The sequence below is a fragment of the Ipomoea triloba genome, chromosome 1 (assembly GCF_003576645.1).
Source record: "Ipomoea triloba cultivar NCNSP0323 chromosome 1, ASM357664v1".
Lineage (NCBI taxonomy): Eukaryota > Viridiplantae > Streptophyta > Magnoliopsida > Solanales > Convolvulaceae > Ipomoea > Ipomoea triloba.
The window spans coordinates 15,114,377-15,126,079 of record NC_044916.1 but is presented as its reverse complement, the minus strand read 5'-3'; positions in this window follow the sequence as shown (position 1 = coordinate 15,126,079).

Here is an 11,703-nt window from a genome sequence, read left to right as displayed (position 1 = left end):
AAAAAAATGCATCACACCTAATGGTGCGTTTCCGAACACTGTGTGGTGCATTTTGTGGTGACGCGTACCTAATGCTGCGCTTTGTGGTATATTGATGCATTTCTTTGTTGTGCATTTTCTAACACTATTGGTGCATTTTTTGCATAACTAATGGTGTGGCCGCACTGGCCTCACGTTAAGGCCTAGCCGCATTTGAGCTGGCATATATATATATATATATATACGACAATAAAATGCACCAACGCACCACAAAAGTCACCACACACATAAAAAAATGCATCACACCTAATGGTGCGTTTCCGGACACTGTGTGGTGCATTTTGTGGTGACGCGTACCTAATGCTGCGCTTTGTGGTATATTGATGCATTTCTTTGTTGTGCATTTTCTAACACTACTGGTGCATTTTTGCATAACTAATGGTGTGGCCGCACTGGCCTCACGTTAAGGCCTAGCCGCATTTGAGCTGGCATATATATATATATATATATATATATATATATATATATATAGGGTAGAGTTCTTATGAGATCACTTGTTTAGCTAAGATTGTGAGATCAAATCTTGTGTGTCCATGTAATATTTTTAATGGTCTAGATTGATTGACACACACACTCCGTTTGCACACATTTAATCACCGTTTGCACACACTTCAACTTGTAATCTTAATCAATCTAGACCATTAAAATATTTTGAGATCAAATCTTGTACATCAATTTAAAAAATTTTAATGGTCTAGATTGTTTGACACACTCACTCCGTTCGTACACATTTAATCACCGTTCGCACACACTTAACCACCGTTCGCACACACTTCAACTTAGAATCTTAAAACAATCTAGACCATTAAATTATTATATGGATGCACAAGATCTGATCTCACCCGATCTTACCTAAACAATTGATCTCATATGATCCTAACTATATATATATATTCATGTACTGAAAATAGCATAATGGACAAACATGTATATATACACGGTTAAAATCAGCAATTCCACCATGAACACAGTGATTTCACAAAATCATGAGTTACATAAATAATATTCACAAATTCCACGAAAATAAGTTTTGAGTCTTTAAAAAAATTGGTTTACAAATCACATAACAAATTTTCTCAAATACTATATGAATTATTTTGGGGTTTAGTAAAAGTGGTGAACATAAATGATAAACCTTACCTCAATAATCAAGATTCACGGCGCATCGAACCTAGAGTTGTTGGTCCACACCCGCTAGTTGTTTGACATAATAGTAATAATATTCCCATATAACACATAAATCAATTAAATTTCTAAAACCCTATCACCACCCAAAAGATATAGAGATGCCTAGGAAACTTACAAATCGTTGACGAAGAGAAAAACATTTGATGATGTAAAGAACGAGGCAAACTCTTATTTTCCTTTTCCTGATTGGCGACAAAATGAGAGGAAAAGAGAGAGGGATAAAGAGAGAGAGAGAGAGAGAGAGATGGCATATCGAGGAAAAGAAAGAAGGGAAAATAGTTGGATTAGGGTTATGATGAAATTAGGTCAGACTTTGGGAAAAAGTAGTACGATGGGACTAGGAAATAGAAATTTGGAAATTTTAATATTCCTAGGGAAAATTTAATAAAAAAATTTCACCATAATTTGGGCCTAATAATATGATAAAATATTTTAAGGATAGGTTGATATAATTATAAGCTATATAGTAAAATAATTTTGAAGTGTTAAAATAATAATCCAAAAATACATAAAAAATCTCCGTTAGGTGTAGTAATAACCTCGTACAATCGTATGAGCCTAGTACAGAGTCTCCCGAATGCATTACTACCCTTCGTACAACCGTACTATCCTAGTATGACGTTACCCCGAGAATTTACGAAATAATACCTGAAGGAAGTACGAGCCACATACGATCGTACGACCTTGGTACCAGGATGCCTAGAAAGTTTTACTACACCACATACGCCCGTATTGAGGGAATACACGCAAAGGAGCCCATGTACGAGCCTCATACACATGTACGGACCTGGTACAATGCCCAGAAAATACCTAGTATCACAATCTTCACCGCTTATAAAATGCTTCATCCCCGTAGCTCAAACCATAACTTAAGCCACACCAAAGATAGCCAAAACCTTAAGTTATAATCATACTAAGGACAACAGATGACACAAAACAGGTGACATCCAACCAATCAAAACAACATCTCACCAAACTAAAACAATATCTAACCAAACCAAAACAAACCAAACATAGGACATCTAACTAAAACATATAGAGAAAATCCCGTCGAAACATAGAAAGGAAACTAAACAAAGAGAAACACACAATCAAAATATAAAAGGCGATGGTACTAAGATCAAGCCTACCAGATAAGTGAGTGGGGTTAAATGGTGCAAGGGGACCAAACGGGATCCTCTTGAGAACTGATCTCTACCTCCCTTCTTTGATGGAGATGAGCTAGATACTTGGTTGGTTGGACCCGTTTTCTTAGACTTTCCTCTTGCATTGTCTTCCTCATATTCTCTCTTCTTCTTATTGACATCCTCTACTTCTACAAAACAATTAGCCATCCTCTTCAATTCCTCATAAGACAGAGGTAATGTTGAAGCGTTTGTAGAATTCTCCAAACCCTAGTGCCTAGGTGAAAAATAAAACGATTGTTTTCTCATCAAAATCATATATTCACTTTTTTCTTCCATCTAGCGACGAAATCCCTTAGATTTTCTCATTTGGTTTGTCTAAGAGTGCAGAAATAAGCAAAATGCTTCTTACACTGAATGTTAGTTGTTATAGAAATATGTCAAGAAGTTGTTTAATAGCTCGACAAACCTTCATATTGACCCATCAGGGATTGTATTGAACCAATCTAGGGTCGTCCCATCCAAAGTGGACAGAAATTCCTTGCACATGATTACATCATTGATGTGATATATTTTGGTGAGTTTAGTGTAGCAGTGTGTACGGAAGAAGGTGTAAACGTATATGGACTCACAGAGTGTCGTTCTCGCAAGGATAGCAACTTGGAGCGAGTAAAGTGCAAAGCAATCTAAAGAAGTATCCTACTGAGAGACTTCAAAAAAAGCAAGAAAACGCATTCATAATGTGGAAGTGAGATTGAGTACAAAGCTAGATAAAGAAATACACAAGTAAAATGGGAAATTTGGGTAACGATCTTGGTTCTATGCATTAGGGAGACTTAGGTGGACTCGGAGTGTGCAACTTGTGGCCTAACTCTCAGGAGCTGCTTTGCAAATACTAAGTCGTTATGTACTTAGTCTCTTAGACCAAAATATTTGGCTAAGGCATTTTTTCGAACACATTGCCTACACCTCCTCCTAGGCCTTGCCCTCTAGGATCAAAGGATGGGAAATGTCAACAATCAAAACTATGCGGAATCGAAATCTCTTGCCAATTCCTCTCTCTCATCATCCTCACTCGTTATGGCCATCAACAAAGCAAGAATCATAACACAACATTGTTCACAACAAGAGTTCTTAGAACACAAGAGCACAAACCTAATCTCTACAACAATTTGGATTACAAATGCATATTTACAAGATCATCACATCCAACTCTTAGATAGTATAGCCACTCATGATCATCAAATTGGAATTGCAAATTCAAAGAATTAAGCTAGCACAATGAACAAGTAGAGAGTGATCACAAAATGGAAAACAAGCTAGAATTATAAAAGATTACCAACTTAAATCTTCAAAGATGCATCCAACTTTACAAATTTGAGAGGAATCCTCCAAGATCAAGAAGTCTTTTGCAAATCTACCTTCTCCTAAACTATTTCTCTCTCTACAACTGAAACATATGAAAGTGGCTAGATTGGGATCCTTAATTTTAGAAAATTCCTCCTATGTATAGAGCTAAATTCTGCCAACTCGTGCAAAAACTCATCGCAACGTGATTGGGGATTACTCACGTGACGCCAGCATGATTTTAACTCCAGTATGTGATCACGCCGGTGTCACGCGCGTTACAGCAAAGTGACTCCTTTTCTGCAGCTGGTCACGCTAGGTGTCACGATGGTGTCATGCTCGTGATGGTTCCTTTGCCTTTTTTTGCGACTTTGCTCTGAATCTTCCTCGTTTTGGCTCTAAAATTCTGCAAATCATAGCAAAATACCTCTCACTAGACATATGCATTCTCCAAAGTGTCTTTTACCCAAAACCACTTCTTTTAACAACTATTTTATGCTTAAGGAATGCAAAATATATACAAAATAGGCCTCAAAATTAAGCATCTTTTGGAACTTATCAGTCATCTGCCCCGATCATAACCATACTTGCCTTATACGTTGTCATGTGTACACACAGGTCAGAGGCCCTATTGTAGGCCTTGATGGCTAGGTTAAAGTCTTTGGAGAGAGGAGCGTCCATTATACTTAGATTAAATGGTGCTACCATCCTTACTTCAAGTTTAGGTGATTGCTCTTTGGTTTCCACTCTCTTCTCTAGTTATTCTATCTTTTTTTGCAGCTGCCTAGTTAGATCATCTTGCCCACTCAGGATCGGTCATTGCACGGTGAGCTTGTATTGGGTTAGCCCACACGAGTCACATACCCTTTCTAAGTGTTGGGAATGTTTGCCCCTATTTATTGCTTCTCTAGCTTGGTTCTAGTATGATACACTAGTCAATGACCCCTCGACCCTTAGATGTGGCTCTATCCTCTCTCGGACAGTCACTTTTTCGCCCAATTGCTTAATCCTATTAATTAACCCAACCTATTAACAATCGGCCTAGCTTCTAAAAGGGTAGTTTTAGCTTGTGCTTAACTCCACCTTGCATCATTTCCTAACATTACAAAAGTAATCTCTAGTGGAACGATATCATAACATTATACTGTAATTTGATACTTGATGGATGTGTAAGAACCGTCTTATCAATGGCGCACTCCTTTATACTTGCCTTGGCTCTCTATAACTGCTCCTTAATGAGGCAATGCTCTAATGAATGCATTGGCTCTACGCTTAGTGCAGCTCTCAACTCCTGGTCGTTATTGTTTGACTACCTTAATCGCTTTGCTGGGTGAGACCAAGAATGTTTCAGGTCGGGTCTAGTAACTTATCCAATTATCTCGTTAACTTTTTTATATGTGATTATTACATGAATTTTTTATTTGTTAAGATTTTTACATAAATTTTTTATATGGGTTACACAAATGGAGGACCAAATTGATTAAAATATTTAAAATTAAAAGACTTAATTTAAAAAAAATAGTCAATGAGCAAATTGATAGTTTCTATCGTCAAGGGACTATTTTAGTAATTAATTAAATTCTTTTTTTTGTTAATTCCGTTAATTGACGATGAAAATGAAGGTGGTTTTTTAATCAATGTCATGTGAGGGGTAGTACATAATGAATTTAGTAAGAGAGTAGTATGTTTTTAATGTGTAAGGTTATGAGTGCGGGCCGGGTTACGTGGACTTGAATGATGCTGCCATCTCACAAGTGTTGTTTACACCTGGGAGGCTAGGACTTGGATAGAATTTTAACACCACCGTTTGGGCAGCGCAGCAGGGGCAGAATCAGCTGTATATATAATATATTCACTCTATCCCAACCTTCCTCTCTTGGCTGAAACCATAAAATTAAACACAGATATCATTTTTGCCCTATCTTCAGCAGGTTGATGAGAAACTGAGAAGCTAGCTAGCTAAGGATCATATCAAATAGTACGTAATTAATGGATTTCCCCAGGCCAGGGCCACCTTACGTTCACACACACCATACGTCTCATATGGGTTTATTTGGTATGTGTTGCCACAACATCAGCAGAGTTATCTCTTCCTGGTTAGTCTCTCTCTCAGATCAGAGCTTCACTGAAACCTCGTACTAACCATTTAATTTATTCCACCTTAGCTTCTACGTTAGTTGTGCGTGACTAATAATTAATTTCTTGGTTTGTATGCATGCGCATGGCAGCGCCTACTTCTGGTGCTGTTGTTGGCTTATAGAAGGCTGTTTTGGCCGGCGGCGACGTTGGGGACCGCCGCCTCCTCCTCCTCATCATCCGCATCCACCGCCGCCAATGTACTGATATTCCGGCCGGCCTGCAGCAACACCTCCCATTATGTAGAAGACATGCAGGCTTCATAAATATATATATGTTGTCTTTGTCATGAGAGTATGTAGAACTATATATGGTTGTTCGTTTTTTAATAAATGATTTTGCTTTTGGTGTGTTCTTTAATTTGTCCCCATTCGGGATGGTTTAATTTAATTTGGTTGATCCATATGATGTATAAGGTTGATAGTTTATGATAGATTTAATTAACCCGGGGTGTCCGGTTTAATAAATCCAATAAGTAAAAGAATAATATTAATGAGGTGATTGCAGGGAATCAATAACAATAACACAATGATATTTAATGTGGAAACCAAAACAGTGAAAATCACGAGCCTTTTTGGGCTAAGCCAAGCCGAAATTCACTATATTTGTTGCAGGTACATGTACATAGGCCATGGCCAGGAAGGTAAGGAGAAAGGATTATTTAGAACTGAATGAGTCTGGCTTTTGCTGGATCTTCTGAGCCTTTAAATAATGTCTTTCTACACAGTTATAACTTCCCGTACACTTCCCTATTTTCTTGGTTGGACTCCTTCTTGCTTTGACCAATACTATTATTATTACAGATAATAATAATAATAATAATAATAATAATAATAATAATATTAATAATAATAATAATAGTAAGGTATATTATATTATTCCATCAGTTTATAATTTTTCTTTTTTGATAACCGATAGTTTATAAATTTTAATTAGCAATATGGTTTATATTTTAGAAGGCCAGGCCAAAGAATCATTTCTCATACCACTCTTGTTTCTTGATTAATTGATGTATAATACAATTCCTTGATGTAACTATATTTAAGATATAGTTCTACATCCTTTCAGTCGATAGCCAGAAAACTAATCATTTGTTCTAACGGTCATCACACTAAGTGGTAGGGGACTGGCCAAATAGTTTGTTCCATTCACCTGGGTGGATGGTGCTGAACCATCACGCTAACCATGTTGGTTATTACAATACAATTATTGATTGCTTTAATTACTTGATGATTTAGGCTGTGTTTGAAAATCATGATGGAAAATGAATATTTTTTAAAAAATAAATATTTTCTTTTTTAATGTTTGGTCTCGTGTTTAGTTATTTTTTGAAAAATGAGTAGAATTATGTAAGTAATATTTTAATTATTTTATTTAAAATATAATAATATTATTTACTTTTTAAAATTAAATAATATTATTTATTAAAAATCTATATAAAAAAAGATAGAAACCAGAGAGCAGTCTTTGGTTTCCGAAATTGGTGAAACATATATATACAAAGTTTTTGGTTATCGGAACTGATGAAGCAGACAAAGTTAGTTCAATTTACTGTATTGAAAATCACTTCTATTAAATTTTGGCAAAAGTAATTTTTCTCCAAACAACATTATTTTCCTTTGATTAATCCTTTGATTAAGAAAATAATTTCCGTTGACTTTAATTTTTCAGATTATTCTAAACTCGGAAAATGATTTCTAGGTTTCTAAATACACACTTACTAAACTCGGAAAATGATTTCTAGGTTTCTAAATACACACTTACTAAATTAATTTAGTAGATTTAGTAGAATTTTTATTATTTAACAGCTGCTACATCATTTTTAGACCTTACGTCCGAAAAAAATTGTTCACATGAGGCTCAGAATTAGGATTAGAACTAATCGACTAGATCACGTGAGGCTCAGAGCTAGGATTAACCTAGTCAATATTAGGCTAGCCTTGGTTTGAAAAAGGAAGGCTTCGACTTGGCACAGACTCGTACCTAATGTTAATATATTGTAGATCAATGTTCACATGATAGGTGAATTTCTAATATAAGTTTATTTCTTTCAAAAGAAAATTGCAATTATAATCCTATGGAGGGGAGGCACATTTCTACACTGACAACAACATTTTTATTTGTCTCGTCAATATAATTTAAGTGATCATTCAATCAACATTTAGTCTTATTTCTAACTGACAATATGAAAAAAATTGAAAAGGTATACACAAGGCTGGAGAATCTGACATGTGTTTTGAAACTAGGAAACTAGGTTTATTATAATAATAATAATAATAATAATAATAATAATAATAATAATAATAATAATAATAACAGCAACAACGACTACGATGATGATTATGATAATAATACAACAACAATTTTACCTTTAGAAAGCGTACTTTCAATCTGGGAAGGGAAAGATCAGGGTAGGCACAATGGCACATGCCTATATATATTGATAACATCTTTTTACTTCAAAAACTACAGTTCTTTTTTTATTTCTTTTATGTCAATTATTAGGGATATCTATCGCTGCTATTTGAGTGTGTACATTTAGTAAATGTTGTTCTTCTATAATCGTTTGCAAACTATACTAAGAAGACCTTATGCGACTTGCTCAACTAAGAGCAGTCGTTATACCGTGGTCACTGATACTACATTTCATCTCAAAAGATACGGCCTTACATTTATTTTTATATTATCGAATGAAACTGTAGTTATATCGAAATGTAACTGTAGTTGTGTTGAAATGTAACTGCAGTGTATATGAACTGATACTGAATAACAGTTTCACATTTGTGTTTTATATTATCGAATGAAACTGTAGATATATCGAAATGTAACTGTAGTTGCGTTGAAATGTAACTGCAGTGTAAATGAACTGATACTGAATAACAGCTTCACATTTGTGTTTTATATTATCGAATGAAACTGTAGATATATCGAAATGTAACTGTAGTTGCGTTGAAATGTAACTGCAGTGTAAATGAACTGATACTGAATAACAGCTTCACATTTGTGTTTTATATTATCGAATGAAACTGTAGATATATCGAAATGTAACTGTAGTTGCGTTGAAATGTAACTGCAGTGTAAATGAACTGATACTGAATAACAGCTTCACATTTGTGTTTTATATTATCGAATGAAACTGTAGATATATCGAAATGTAACTGTAGTTGCGTTGAAATGTAACTGCAGTGTAAATGAACTGATACTGAATAACAGCTTCACATTTGTGTTTTATATTATCGAATGAAACTGTAGATATATCGAAATGTAACTGTAGTTGCGTTGAAATGTAACTGCAGTGTAAATGAACTGATACTGAATAACAGCTTCACATTTGTGTTTTATATTATCGAATGAAACTGTAGATATATCGAAATGTAACTGTAGTTGCGTTGAAATGTAACTGCAGTGTAAATGAACTGATACTGAATAACAGCTTCACATTTGTGTTTTATATTATCGAATGAAACTGTAGATATATCGAAATGTAACTGTAGTTGCGTTGAAATGTAACTGCAGTGTAAATGAACTGATACTGAATAACAGCTTCACATTTGTGTTTTATATTATCGAATGAAACTGTAGATATATCGAAATGTAACTGTAGTTGCGTTGAAATGTAACTGCAGTGTAAATGAACTGATACTGAATAACAGTTTCACATTTGTGTTTTATATTATCGAATGAAACTGTAGTTATATCGAAATGTAACTGTAGTTGTGTTGAAATGTAACTGCAGTGTAAATGAACTGATACTGAATAACAGTTTCGCACTTGTTGTTTTTATATTATCGAATGAAACTGTAGTTATATCGAAATGTAACTGCAGTTGTGTTGAAATGTAACTGCAGTTGTAATGAAATGTAACTGCAGTGTATATGAATTGAAAGTGAATGACGCGGAACGGAAGTTGTTTCATCTGTCTGTTTCATTAATCAAAACGACGTCGTTTTGATGCGCGGTCCACGATATAATTTGCAAACTAAGAGAGTGTTCAAAAAAAAAGTACAATTCCAATCATAAGAAAGGGAGGCCCAGACCCAACAATCAACATACAATTATTATTCCATGGACTATAGTCCACACAGTTGTGTGGACCATAAATAAAAAGTACATTCTTAATATATTAAAAGTACATTATGTGTGTACATAAAGTATATTATTTTGTATACTATGAAATAATGTACATTCAATATACAAATAAAGTACTTGGAAATGCCACCTCTCGGACCCAGTTTCTGCTTGCCCTTCCTGGCCTTCTTGGAGCTTTGTCCGTGCTCCACCACGTTGGCCTTGGCACCTCCCATGAGAGGTCCTTTCCCATCAATGTTCATGTTTTCTTCCTCAACTCGAAGTCGCTGGATCAGGTCATCCAGGCTCATTTCCTTCCGCTTGTGCTTCAAGTAGTTCTTGAAGTCCTTCCATCCTGGAGGCAGCAAGTGGATCATGGACGCCACTTGGAAGGCTTCACTTATCACCATGCCCCCATCACGGATCTCGTCGAAGAGCAACTGCAGATCTTCAACCTGACTGAGCATAGTCTTTCACCATTTTGAAGTCAAGGAACCGACCAACGTCAAATTTCTTTGTCCCGGCATCCTCACTTCGGTCCTTGTGGTCTAAAGCTTCCCACAGCGCCTTAGCTGTGCCAATCTTATGATAAACATCATAAAGGGAGTCGCACAACCCGTTCAAAATGTAGTTGCGACAAAGGAAGTCTGAACCATTCCAAAACCCAACTGCCATTACTGACTGAGTGTCATGTTCCTTCAACTCAGGAACCTTCTCGGTCAAGAACCGTGACAAGCCGAGAGTAGCAAGGTAGAACAGCATTTTTTGCTGCCACCACTTAAAGAACAATCCCGTAAACTTGTCCGGTTTTTCAGTCGAACCACTTGGTACCGGAGGTACCCTCATCGTGGGGATATACCATTCAGAGTTGACACCTCCCTGTGAACTTATGTTCATTGGTGACTGTGAATGCGCAACAATGTTGCCGTTCCTACCACTGTTGTTTTCAACAACATTAGGATTTTCATCCCCAAAGTTGGCTACTAGCAACTGGTTTTCCATTTCTTTCAAGAAATTCGAGAATCAGAAAGGGAATAAGAGAATAGTAAATAAGGTTTTAAGATTGTAGGAATATGATTCTCGAAAATCACAAAGAAAATGGAAAATACAAGAAATTACAAATAACCCAAGTAGGGTAATTACACCAGGAAAATAAACCTACAAAAGGTTAAATAAACCTCGAAACTGCTTGGGGACGAAACTAGACGATCTCGGGTTGGTTGGAAGCACGAGTCGTGTTGCCACTGTACTAAAAACCTTATTTATCGCCTCCCGGGGTGCTGGAGCGTTGCGGTCTAGATTTCTCATGATAAAACGTACTACGATCCTTGCGTTTGAGCACACAAACTTGGGATCTGGTGAACTAGAGCGTGGGATGAAACGCAGATGGCTTGAAGGAAAGATGAATAGTGTTTTGAGGGTAGAAACCAGTGTATTTCGTGTGTTCTGTTGTGGTTATAAAAATATGCTACTCATCATACGAATTTATAGTAGAGGATGAGAGAAATAACATTAAATTATGGCATTTAATTCTGTGTGTAACCTCCACCCACTTAGCAAACATTTACACCCACTAACAAGTCCATTACACAAGAAATAACACTGAAATAATGATTAGAATTAATCATATTAATTCCATAATACCAAGGGTCATTTCTATCAATGCACACAGTAGGTGAAAGGTCGTTCAAGAGGTCACCAGAGTCACGCTGCGAGATATCGGATCAGTCCGTGCGAGACATCGTTCCAGGCCGTCGGACTGACCGCGAGACATCGTTGCACGCGAGCTACCTCTCACGAG